The sequence below is a fragment of the Pleurodeles waltl genome, chromosome 1_1, assembly GCF_031143425.1.
Source record: "Pleurodeles waltl isolate 20211129_DDA chromosome 1_1, aPleWal1.hap1.20221129, whole genome shotgun sequence".
NCBI lineage: Eukaryota > Metazoa > Chordata > Amphibia > Caudata > Salamandridae > Pleurodeles > Pleurodeles waltl.
In genome coordinates, this window is record NC_090436.1 from 660528642 (window position 1) to 660542603 (window position 13962).

General features: G+C 43.3%; 1 long non-coding RNA gene across 1 annotated transcript in view; it reads left to right on the forward strand.

Moving 5' to 3' along the window:
* LOC138283722 (uncharacterized) overlaps window positions 1-13962 on the forward strand; it is a 120364-nt gene that overhangs the window by 83529 nt on the left and 22873 nt on the right. The window contains exon 2 of the long non-coding RNA XR_011201299.1: window positions 5433-5518. This is a non-coding gene — a long non-coding RNA (uncharacterized lncRNA). The remainder of the gene's footprint in view (window positions 1-5432; window positions 5519-13962) is intronic.

Below are 13962 nucleotides of genomic sequence, written 5' to 3' on the forward strand. Positions count from 1 at the left end.
ATTTTGGGTCCTACAGTACTGAATTGGCTTGCAATGGCCAGCGGGGTCAGGATTGTGACTACCCAAAAGAAAGAACAACATCTAGAGTCCATTGCTGTCTATTAAACAAACAACTACAAATTTGGACAACGAGTCAAACTGTTTGAACAAAGTTCCTTAAAAAAAGGCTGGGTGCCTCCTAATTATTAACCTCTCAGAAATTACATTTACACCGCTCTGAAAAACATACACACACTAAAACGTATTCCTGGCAGTTTCACTGCAAATTCATAGGCTTTATTGGATGTTAAGAACCAGTGAAAAACTAGGCACAACTCTTCAATGGCGTCTAATATGGCTTACTTGGAAAACAATCCTATGTGAGAGACTGAACTTTTTACACAGGACATCTTTGTTTACACTCAGGCAATACTCATGGATGCACACACAGTGGACAGAACTGTGAATATAAGCATGCCACATTTGGCAATGCTCATTTAACACACAATTCACATGACAGATTTATGCACATACACCACCGGAATGCCTCCGAAATGTCAACAAGTTGCTTAATAATTTTCAACTGGACATTACTTGTTAGCAATGTCATAGTGAATTGTCCATACATGCAACCTATGACATTGTATCTGAAGCCTGGACAATTGTCTCACCATACATCTTGAAGACTATGTACTTGGCCTGTGCATACTTTGCAGAATATCAGTGGGCAGAGGTCCTTGTTCAAGCTCACACAAAACATCAATGATGAAGGTACGTATGTCAACTCTGAATATAGCACAAACGCACAGCCTATCACAATGTAACTGAGCTCCGTTGATGGAAGAATGATTAGTATTGTTACACAAAGCACTGTCAAGACACAGAACAACACCCCCTTGTCTTTCCTCCTGGGCCTCCAGCCCCTTAGTGAAGTCAGTATATGCCATGCCAAGAATGTCACCAAACACGGAGGGTCAATAAGCCTTACACCGTTATTTTTTACTTGAAGAACCTTCCCACCATGTGGAGCGCTGCAAAGCGCTTCCACAGCCAAAAGCTATCCCAACGCTCCCTAAATAAACAGAGTGGCGCCTCTAAATCCCCAGATGGTGCACACTCTTAGCTGTGGCCCACTAGATCTTTTTCATGGCATGGACACTCAGCTACAGGGAAGTAGATAAGAACAAAGAAAGAAAAGCAATTAATTATGTAATGGCAGATATTAAAACATTAATGTTTCTGATGTGAACATTACTTCCCATACATTTGTCTGAATATGGAAGATAGGTTTATGCTTAATTAATATTTTAGCTGAACATGACACCAATGTTGAAGGTTGTGAGAAAGTGGATTATTAGTTGGAGGCGGTGTGAGTCCTCACCAAGTAATAATACAGCAATTCCATACCAGGTCCAGTTAGTTCTCAAAAATTTAAACCTGAGCTCAACCCTTGTTATCTGTAGCACAGAGCAGAAAGTGCTACAGTGGAAATGTGCAAAACAAGTACCAGCAGAAAAACAGTAAATGAAACACAGGTCAATAAAAACCAGATTCCAATTTATATAAATAGTCCAATGTAATGAGTAAAGAGATATAAAAACAACAAAAATAGGATGTAAGGAACCGGAGATATGATTTTTAGAATTTTAAGTCAAAGTAGCGCCTAAAAGCACCAAGCACCAATAACGTTATCTGGTCACGCTAGACCGGAGCCAGGTGAAAAGTTAAGTGTGGCTGCAAGCTACTTCCAGTTGGGTGCAGGGACCAGGTTCTTCCTAATGGAAAGCTTACCTTCTGACTTTGAAGATTTTCTGGAGAATAGTCCTCGCTGAAGTATCGCCAGCAGGTTGGGCTGCAGGCTGGGTCCAAAGGAGGGGTCGAAGATAGTGGCCTGACGCAGCGCAGGCCCTTAGTGTGAGCCTCAGCTCTGGTGGGATACTTAGGGCAGTTGTCATCTATAGCGGGATGCTTGAACTGACTGAAGTCCAAAATCAGTGCCCAGGAAGATGTTGGTGAGTCAGATGCTGTTTGACAATGGCCTCGGTGAAGCCCTATACAGCAATTTGATGTTGGTGGCTGCGACTTCGTCATCAGTCCTGGTCTCCGCTGGTTGTCTAGCAGAAAAGTTCTAAAAAAGTTTCTAAGTGTCCAGTTTTGCAGGTTTAGGGAGCAGAGGACTACACACTAACAGTAGCCAATTTCCAGGCCACTAACTCACAGTTAGGACTCACTCTCCTGGAAACCATCTGAAGGGTCCAGGGTAAGTCCAGCTGAAACTGGCCAGTTGGGCTCTTAGATAAAGGTTTCCTGCAGCATTTGTGACCCTGTAGCTTAACATGAAGTCAGCCAACTGACCCTTGGTGTCCACTGCTTTGCCCTAGGTACAAGTGGGAGCAGGTCCAGCCCTTTGGGGCTCTCTTAACAGGTTCATCAGTAGGTGAAGTCCTTCTTCATCTTCTACAGGCCTAGATGTGTTCTGAAGAAGGTATCCAAAGTTCCACATTTATGCCTGGCACTAGCTTGTGGGTGGGGAAGACACTCTGAGCAACAGAAAACAGTTTCCTACCCTACCCCCTTTTACATCATTCCCTGTGGGTTTGGCCCAAAGCAATCCCACAGTACACTGCTCTTCCAAAATCCAACATGGCTGAAGCTATCTTCTTTTGGGAAATGCTCTGGGCACACACCTGGTGAGTGCCTATGGAAACGGGAGAATCCCCTAGCAAACCTGTTCTAAAAAGAGGTGTTCCCTCTATTGGGATTGGTGTCATCCTTACTATCAAGACAAGAGGAAACACAAGCCTAGGTGTGAGTTACATCTGCTTGTGACTGAAGATGCCCCTTTGAAGCTTGTGCAGCTGAGTCATTCGGGAAACATCACTTACAACGCATCAAAGCAATGCCTTTACCATGGATAGCCTAACCATGCATGCCTTTACCACTTATATACCTTTACCACACATGCCTTTACAACAAATTCCATTGTAAACGCATGAATGGTAAAGGTGTATGTAGGTTGTGGATTGCTTCCAGACAGTGATACAAACGGATCCTAGGTGTGAGGGGAGAGGGTCTTCCTCATAGATGGCTGTGGAGGAGCTGTACCCTGCCATTATTTCATTTCAAAGAGACCTGCCTGCAGCACACACAAAGGAACCTGACACCAGGATTGCTCTTGCCTTAGTTGCCCTAAGACAATTTGGAGTCAGGACCAGAAGAAGGGGAAGAACTGCCCAGAACCAGTTTCGGGGGTAAGTCAGGGAAAGGCTGCCACCAAGTATATAAATGGAACCGTCAGAACCTAGTATCAGGATACTCCTAGACCTGTGAAAGATTCAGAAGAATGAATTCCCTGCTGCTGGGAGGACTGCCCTACTGTCTGAAGAAGGAAAATTGGACTTACTTGCCTTGAACCTGTCAAGATACCACTCACCTGAAGGCCAGGTCTCTGTGGGAGTGAATAGAATCCTTCCAAACCTCTTAAGTTTAACAGTCAAAATGCACATATTCATGAGTGTTGTCATGTTATTCTTAGGGGCATTGGGGTAGGATAGTGACAAGGATTCGACGGGGTGACCCTCTCAGCTTCTGGATGTGGAAGGGATTACACCAACTCTCGAATTGGGCGTCTCCTCTACTGGCAGCAAATCTGTACCTGGGTGTCAGTGAACAACAGTACAACAAATTAAGGGCCTCAGTTACCAGGAGCGTGCGCGGCCATTGCATCATTTTTTTTGATGCAGCAGAGGAGCAATCAGTGCTCCACATTGCTTCATATCTACAAACTGACCCATTGGGCCCAATGCGTCACTTTGTAGAGGCCTGTGTCACATTATACCTGCATCAGGTATGCTATATGCAGGGTTGGGATTCCCACGTTAAAACCACTCAGAACTGATGCAGTGAAATTTACAACTTATCACTGCATCACTCTGTGACTTTCTTACACCTGCTCAGACCAGATGTAAGGATTGATGCCGGGTTTTTAGCATAGGACTCTCATCTGTGTCCTGAGACATTGCTGGGGTTGCGTGAGTTTTACGACGCTACTACAGCAATGTGTCCCTTTAGCTACAACAAATGCGTCAGATTTTTTTTGGTGCATTCATGAAAACTTGTGCCATCGAGCTCTGTACTGTAAATACAGTGCATCTATGGAGTAATTAGGGCATTTGCGGCAGGCGCAAGAATTCTGATGCATCAATGCTGATGTGTCAAATTCTTGTAAATGAGGCCCTAAGTACTTAACACCCTTCCATTTATCACCTATTCTCATTGACTTTTCACCCCCTTCTCTAGGACCTTAGGCTTACCATGAGTTAACCCAAAAAGGTCTCACACTTCTCCTTTATATTGCTTGATGGATATCATTAGATGTGTCCTTCCCTTTCTGAACTCTGGACAGTATGTAGTCCTTGGCTGTGGTGTCTCTGAATGTCTTAAGAGCTTTGAATCCCAAAACATTTAGAGGGACATTACGTCCCTGTCGGTCGGCGTTAATGTGGCGGTAAGTACCGCCAACAGGCTGGCGGTAATTACCGTCATATCATGACATTGGCGGGTTGGCTTAAGCCAATCCGCCAATGTACCACTCCATTCCCACATGCTTGCATGCATGCATATATCCATTCACACACACATTCGCACACACTTTCAAACATACACGCAGACACGCATTCACATAACACAACATACATGCACTCACACCTCCATACATGCACTCACACATTCAACATGCAACACACACCCGCATCCACGCACACACAGTCACACACCCCCACACGCACACACAACACTCCCAATCCCCCTCCCCTGTCGGAGACCCGACTTACCTGGCTCCAGGGGGTCCTCCGGCAGGGAACTGGACGGGGCGCTGCTACCGCCAGCAGAACACCGTCAGGCCGTATTATTGGTCATAATACGTCTGGCGGCGGTCTACTGGCGTGGCGCTGCTGGTGGCAGCAGCGCCACCTTACTGCCATCCGCTGGCATGGCCACAGCCGGATTTCTGCCATACTTGTGGCTGAAATCGTCTGTGGTCATAATATGGCGGACAGCTGGAAGCCGGGACGACGGTCTTTTGGCGGCCTTCGCCGTGGTGGTAGGCGGCTTTTACCACCAAGGTTAAAATGAGGGCCTCAATGTCTTTGAAACAGCTTAGACCAATAGTTTCTCTGAATGTCCTTTAATAGGAATTATTACATCCTTTAATAACCCAAGTTCAGTGTTGTTATAACAAATGTTCAGCTTAGACCAATAGTTGCTATAAATGTCCTCTAATAGGTATTATTACATCCTTCAATACCCTAAGTTCAGTGTCTTCATAACAATTGTTCATGCGTTGACTCTAGCAAAATCACAAAAGGTTTTGAGATTCTTAGACTCAATGTGCTGATTGTGGCTGTTGCTGAGGATGATAGTGTCTTATCTCTTTATACCTTTCTTTCTTTTAGGTAAATTCACTGGAGAACTGCTATGAAGAGGTTGAGACAAGCTAAGAAGAAGCTGCTTTGGGGAGGCCAAAGTGAGGGAAGAACAGGTAGGAGGGAACCCCGGGTGTGGATAGTTTGTTGCAGGAGTGCCGCAGTGGGAGGTCTTGTCATGATGAGGGCTCAAAGCCAAGCAAAGGTATTAGGTGTGGGCGGGGTATTTAGAGAGCCATGCCCAAGATGGCTTCCAAGTCTCGAGGGACCTTGAGACCTTGCAAGATTTGGATCTTGAAAGATTCGTAATACCAAGACCAGAAAGAGGTCTTTTAAAGCAGGGGACTGACCAGAGGAATCAAGGAGCTATTGGGAAGTGGTGGGAAAGAGCTAGGGTGTTAGAATGCCAGCTGATGGAATCAGGAGTGAAGGGAGGGTGCAGGGGGAGTTATACAAGACAATATTATTTGGTGCAATACTGGGATTAGCTCCTTCATAGACGGAGCGAGCGGAGTGCATCATGACAGTGCAACCTACCCCCAAAGACCAACTGACTGGGCAGGGTTTGTCAGCTTAGAATTGTTGAACCACATGAGTGGCATGAACATTACCACTGTATTTACAGGCGCGTTAATTGAAGGAATAACCCTTCCCATCCACAAGATAAACAAGTTTCCATTTTGTTGTTTGGAGTACAGTATCTTATGAACTTCAGACTTGACATATCCTTCCACTATGACAGGTGGAAGTAGAGGTTCAGAACGCGTGTCAGAGGCATGAGGTTTCAGGAGTGAGACATGAAACACAGGGTGCCTAAAAAGGTCATCATGCAAGTCTAACATTAATGTCACTGGTTAGATAACTTTGGTTACTTTGTATGGACCCATAAAACAAGGCTGCAGCTGTTGAGGGCTCTCGAGGTGCAAGTTTTTGGTTGCTAACCACACTATGTCATCCACAAATACATAGATTCTGGGCATCTGTGATGAACTGTTTATTTTTTAATTTGTTAGTTTGATAGCTGCAAATTAAAAGGCAAAACACCAATAGCGATGAGTGATTTTAGTATAAGTGAATTCAGCTAGGAGTAAGGCTTGAACCCAGTTACTAGTATGCATTGTTAATAAACATCTGAGATATTTCACAGACAAATATTAATGAATTTGTAGAGACCTGAAGAGCTCCTGACAGAATTTGGAAACAACTTGGGCTCCTCGATCAGAAATTATCATAGAATGAAAATCATGTAAATGCTTTACATGCTAACTAAAGATGTTGGCTAGTTCCTTGGATGAAGCAAGCTTTTTACAAGGAATGAAGTGGGACATCTTAGTTAATGAATCCACTACTGCTAGAAGTGTAAATTTGTGATGAAATCAGTACTGATGGAATGCCAAGTAGCTGGCGGAACTGGCATGGGTTATAAGAGACCAGGGGGAGGGGAATGCAATAACTTGTTTTATGCATATGTGGGACAGGGCTGTACACAGGACTGTGCATCTCTAGACAAGGTTTTCCACCAAACCCATCGCAAATAATTCAGTTTTTTCTTGCGTTCCCTTGGAAGTCCTGCCAACGGAACAGTGTGGCACCAATTCAGGACCATAGTTTTCAACACAGAAGTGAAAATAAATGACAAGGTTTCTTGGTAAACCGTCCTTGAAGGGTTTAGGGTCTTTTTACCAAACCTGGGGATCCAAAGAGTCAGTGGCTTTCTTGATTTCTTCCAAAAACTCTCTGTTTCACTGGCCTCTAAAACGATTTCTTTGGGGACAGTTGTTAAATCAGTATTGCGGACTTTGCCAGTATGCGGTCTAGGCATTCTTGAAAGAGAGTCTGCCTTAGCTAGATTTGATCCTAGGCGATACATGATTATAAAGTTGAATTCATTAAAAAATAATACCCACCTCCTCGGACGGGGAGTATGTGCCTTAGCAAACCTAATTTTTTGTAAGTGTTTATGGTGGGAATAGATGATGATTGTGTAATGGACCCCGAATAAATAATGTCTCCACTCTTCAAAAAGCAAGGCTTATTGCCAAAAGCTCTCACTTAGGAATGGTGTCATTTCATTTCCCTACTAGGAGCTTTTTTGTGGAGAAGGCAATTGGTTGCATATCACCTGTGTTAACCCTATTTGCACAAGTACCCCTCGCACCTCATATCGTGAGATGTCTCCTTCTACGAAATCAAGTAGAGTGGAAACTGGGTGTAGAAGAACCGGGGATGTCGTGAATGTTTGTTTCTTAATTTGATAACCTCATCTGCCTCACGAGACCAATGGAAGGCTACCCCTTTTCATGAGAGATGGGTTATTGTACTTTTGTGAAATGGGTTATAAAGCGCTGATACAAATTGGTAAACCTGAGTAATGTTTGTACATCTTTCACCGTAGTGGGTGGTGGCAAATTCAGGGTTGCTTCTACATTCCATTTATCCATCTGGATACCAGAAGGAGGCAATATGAATCCTAGGAATTTCAGCTGAGTGGTATGAAAGACACATTTGTATAGTGTGGTGAACAGATCATTCTCTTGCAGCTTCTGCAGAACCACCTAGTCATAGGATGTATGCTGTTGTTCAATTTGAAAATAGATTAAAATATCATTGATGTAAACAGTGACAAATACATCTAGATATTCATGAAGTACCTAATGCATTATTCATAGAGCCCACATTTAGTCCAGAAAGCAGCCTTCCATTAATCCCGTTCACACATACAAATCAGATGGTAGTCCCCACGTAAATGCAGTTTGTGTAAATTGGGGAATTTTGGACCTGATCCAAGAGTACAGGATTGAGATGTGGATGACATCTATTCTTAATTGTTACCCCACTTAAAGCTTGGGCATCCACACAGATGATTAGTTCCCCATTCTTTTTTGGGGCAAAAAATTGTGGTGAACATCCGAGGAAATGGAATGGCATTTAAAACCATACAATAGGAGTGTGTTACGCTATGTTTTCAAGTGGATAATTTCTGGTTCTGAAACAGCTTTAATTCTACTACAGGATACACCAGCCCTTGTTACCAAATCTTACTATTGTTCTGATTAATTACTGATGCACGTATCAAAGTAGTGTCCCAGTCAATGGTTTCTGGATAACAAAATAGTAAGCAGTGTCTTGAATCTAAAGGGACAGTTCTGGAAGATCAGTCAAATCTGGGATTATGTGTTTATAGCCATGGCACTCAAAAAATGCACCAGAAATGGGAGTATCAATTAGGTTGAATTTGATTATTCCACAATGACTTATCACGGATCAAAATCATTTGTTTCGGGTAGAAGGTTATCAACCCTGAGGATAACTCTGAGCCGTCCACAGCCCACACTAGGTAAGGTTCTTCATTGTGAACAAAGGGGCCGATTGCTAAGGTTTTTGCTAAAAATCCCAGTAGTTGCAGAATCCAATAATATTGGGAGCAGCTTTCTAAGCTGATCGGAAATCACTATTGTCACAGCAATAGTAAATTGTCTAAGGACTCACTGGATCAATAACTTTATTTGCTTTTGGTTAAAATCATAAAGGCATACAATAAAATACAGTAACAGTGCAGTAAAAATAGAACATAATATTGCCCAAAATTGGTTAAAAAAGCAATGCTACAAGCTATTGACTAACTAATACTTGTAATCCAAAATGTTCCTAATATAAATTACAGATCATAGACAACAAATTGGTAAAGATGTCAGTTGTTGCAAAATTTATAAAACAGGGTGGCACTGCTAAAATGTATAGTCTTGGAAGATAGGCAGAATAAAACATTTCCATGATATCCTATGAAATGTACCAAAAAAATTATATGCAAACTGCTTTGTTCAGATAAACCATCACACGAGCATTTGGCTAGGGTAACAGACGAGACATTGATTTTAGGGGAGGTTACAAGTTGATGGAAAATGCCAACTCTAAATTTTGTCAGGACGAAAATATGTTGGTGGCTGTACACATATTTAACACAAAGTTGCATACCATTGGTAGAGAGCATCATTTGATTATTAATGATGCTAGATTTAGCTAATTCTGTGGATATCCTTAGTCCTTCAGACAAAGATATATAACATTTTTTTCACTCCCTCCTGTTTATTTGATGTAAAGAGTCAGGGTTTTTGAAATAATATGGCCGGCCTAATTGGAAACATATGTGGCTTATACTTTTCAACCATGAGAACTGTAAAGACAACTTATGGCAGTCATTAGCAATATCTTTAAGGCGGTATCCTCACAAGCTTAAATCTTATGCCATAGCAAAATCAGTTGGGCTTTGATCTTGTCTACTATAACGGAAGGAGTCTCCTTAACAGGGCACTCTCAGCCAGTTTGGTGGGGGGGTTGATGTTAACATAGCCCTACACTCATGCCCCATACGTTGCCAGGGGGACACACTTATCCCTGAAAATTGTGACTATTTTGCTCAAAGGGAGTTATTTTAAGAGGGAAGTGGTTAGACATGCACACATAGGGGTTATTCTAACTTTGGAGGAGTGTTAATCCGTCCCAAAAGTGACGGTAAAGTGACGGATATACCACCAGCCGTATTACGAGTTCCATAGGATATAATGGACTCGTAATACGGCTGGTGGTAAATCCGTCACTTTTCCGTCACTTTTGGGACGGATTAACACTTCCTCCAAAGTTAGAATAACCCCCATACACTTCATTCATTCAGTCACACTCACTCACACACCCACTCACAACACTCACTAACAAATACACATACATGTATACATGCATGCACCAAACATTAAAAAAAGAATAAGACTTACCTCAGTAGCTCTGACGAGGAAGCCACGGAGGTCCCAGGAGGGATGGGATTGATGCCTTCCCTCATTGCCTAGCCTAACGTCAGCCAATGACGGACAGCAGCAGTCCCAACTCGTCACAGAGTGGGATGGGGCCATTGAGACTGCTGACCCTATCCCACTCTGTGACAAGGTATCACCGATTGACACTCGCCCCTGGGCACTTCAGGGCTTAAAATTGAGGGGCATGGGTCCGAAGCAATCTGTGACGTTTCCCCTCATCATAAGGGGGAGGGTCTTAAGTCACCTATGCTAGGCTGAAAAGGTCACGCTCACAGGGTTGTGACTTTTCCAGCCCAGCAAAGTTCAGCTTAGGCAGCCAGGAGCCTGTGCATTATGCATTTACAGCATATCCAACTCCTGGCTGCCTGACCTGAAACAGAAGAGTATCTGTCAGGCTGACTTTTGTTCAGCCCAACAGATATTCTTCACATCAGGAAAAAAGTAGTGGGAGATGGACCCTCAGCCCGTAAGGACAGGCCGCTGCTGCTCAAAGGTCTCTTGCAGAGCTTTGTTACCAATTTTAAAGAACACTTTTACAAAGTACAATTTACAAGAGCCAATAGCCTGTTTCCATGAGCCATGCGCCTCAAATAAAAACCCTAACTATAAAAAAGTGGAAATAAATCTTAATTTAAAATGACTAACCTTAAAATCATGACATTTCATAGCTTTTGGCCCACATTTCATTGTAAAAGTTTGCTCATGTTTACACTCAAACCTAAACCTTGAGTGTATTTGATGAAGCAGGTGAGTAACTGCTGCAGACTCAGGGGGAGTACGAGACATTAGCACTGTGTAATCAGCACAAAGGAGAGCTGAGATCAGGTGATGCCTGATCTGAGGGAGGTCCCCGCACTGCTAAACCAGAACTGCACCAACAATGTTAATGTACAGAGTAATAAGAGCGGTGCGAGAACACATCCCTGCCTAACCCCGTTCTGTGCCAAATTTGCAAGTGCTTTCGCCCCTAACATACACCAGGCCTACTTCACATATACATTTCTCTGAGGAAACAAATCTGCCAGTCGATCCCTAGCTTGGATAGTATCTTCCACAGTTTAACGTGAACTACACAGTCAAAGACACTCACTAGGTTGAGAAATGCTCAAAACAACTGGCCCTTTCTAACTTTAACATACTTCCCAATTATCAGCTTTACATTAGGACCATGCTTGATTGTCCCCATTCCCCTACGAAAGCCATACTGTAGATCAGACAGAATACTGTTATTTTCCACCCATTCTTGAAGCTTTCCCAAAAATATTCTATCTGTGACTTTCACCAATGTACCTATTAGGGAAATAGGGCGGTAACATTCTGGGTGTGAGCGTTTCTGCTTCTTATTAATGGGAACTATCAGAGAGTCTGACTACGAGTTCAAAATGCTCAATCTACAGCAGGCTACTAGCACCTTAGTTAATATTGGCCCCAGGGTGGTACATTAGCCTTAAAGAGGTCAATTAGTATAGTGTCTTGACCTGGCACTTTCCAGCTTTTGCTGTTTGTAAGGGCCCAAATGACCTCCTCTTAGGAGAATGATAGGCAGCTGCAGTACCCTGGTGATTTCTCAACAATGGCTTAGTCTGGCCTCAATGAGTCAATCAGGTGGCAAAAGAGATCTTTGAAAAATGAGCCACCTAATCAGCTTCATTGATAGCAATTCATAACCTAGGTGAATTATCATCTTTTAAAAAAGGGCAATTTACTAAATGCCCGAAGGCTTAGCAATTTTACTTGCTTCAAGTAGTGACTCTCACACTTCATACTTTAGCTTTTTTTTCTCTCTTTAAAAGATGAACTACATTCGCATCCTCAAACCTCAAGGGTGTTCCTTGGGATAAGGTCTTCTTCGAGCCTCCTGTAGGCCGTTGACCACTCAGAATCAAACCAGGCACCTCTATTTAGTACAGTGTGGGACTCAGGACTGGTAAATGATCTTTAATCCCTCTGGAAATGCAGAGAAAGGCTTCCTTAATTTCATTATCATTAGAAAACTCATCCAGGCACATATCAAAAGCCTCCCTTAGTCTTTTAATCAAACTTTACAGACATTTGACTGGTTTACAGTGAACCCAATGTAGGGATATTCCATTACTAGAAGCTATTTCAATATTACCAATACTTTGTATTGTGCCTCTCCAGACTTGATGGGAGACTAACTGTAATAGACTGTCATATATAACTAGGAGCAAAAGTTAGGTATAAGTGGTTTATTTCGGAGTCCTCCAGGAACAAAAGATGGGAAACTGTTTCTTGGGATGTCTTCTGTGTCTCTTCATGTTAGGTTCTTTGCAACTAAGGTGGCCTTTGTGGAGAAAACAAATCAGTATGGCTTAATTAACTGGTTTTCCTATAGTCAAGGTAAAACCTTCACCAACACCCATGAGGCCACCTCTGTACAGAGTGGTGATAAGTAGATGCACAAATAAAAGAAACTAATTAAACACGTATTTTCCAGATACTTTTCTGGACCCCGGGTAGTTAGTGATGATTAACCTCATTAGGAAAACAACCTTGGTGCCCAGCTGATTGCCACCACCAGTGTTCCTTTTACAGTCCTATGAGATATCTCCTCTTAAGAGCCCAAATAAATAAAAAGTGAGGTTTCTAGTGTACTTGCCTTGGGCCATGGCTCCACTATGTCAGAGCCACAGCGTTCTGGACCTCAGCGCGTTCTCCCCGGGTTGGGCTGAGGTCCCACCCTGCTCTGCTACCGTTGCCGCCTCCCATCTTCTCCTGCCTGCTACTATTCCACACTCTCCACGTCATTCCTCCTTGCACCTCACTGACCAGTGTTCACATCACCATAGTGCTGCTAACACGCTGTTCTTCTCCAAACTGCCTCCTCTTTTCCACGCTCCCCTTATTCCTCTCCATGCTCTGCTCTCCACTCCTACTCTCCACCTCACACACTTGCTTTCTTTCTCCAGCCCATCTTTGCAAGAGATTTCCAACTTAAAGGTGAATTAATATAGGTCTTTGGGTTGTTTGTTTGGAAGTTGGGGGAACTATGGTAGGCACAGGCTAAGTCGCTGGTCATGGCGACTGTCACATTGGGGTGTTACCGGATCCATGCCAAGATGGGGCCTGACAGGGCTTCAAGAAAGTTCCATATACATTTTATCCAAAACTTCTTCCATGGTGTTAGGATTTAACCACAGATTCCCCAAATACGGACTCCGGTAAAACAGAGCTCTAGGAATATGCTGGTGGTTCCACTTCTCCTTTTGAAACTTTGCTCTATAAAAATATCACAACCCAGATGTTCTAAAATGATCCTCTTTATGTCCTGATAGGTGGTTGTCCCAGAGAGGTTAGTTTCTTGGGCCTGGCTCCCAGCACAGCATCTCCAGGTGTTATCTCCATATTCCTCTGTGTGGCCGTGATCTGTGGCCTCTCTTCCATCCAGTTCCATGCCTCCTCCGGCGTGTCGAAAAAATATGCTTTCTCTTGATGTATCACTTTCAATTTGGCCAGGAATAGCAGCATATATTTGAGTTGCATTGCGCGTAGATTAACCTTGACTGCGTCAAAGGATCGATCTTTTTTCTGCACATCACAGGAGTAATCTGGAAAGATCAGAATGATGGAGGCTTCATAGGTAATTTTGTTTAGCTTACGTGCCTCTCGGAGAATAATGTCCCTGTCATGATAACTCAGGAAGCGCGCTATCAGGGCTCTTGGTGCTGCACCTACTGGTGGCTTCAGAGCCAACGCTCTATGGGCTTTTTGATCACAAAGCATGCGGAGAA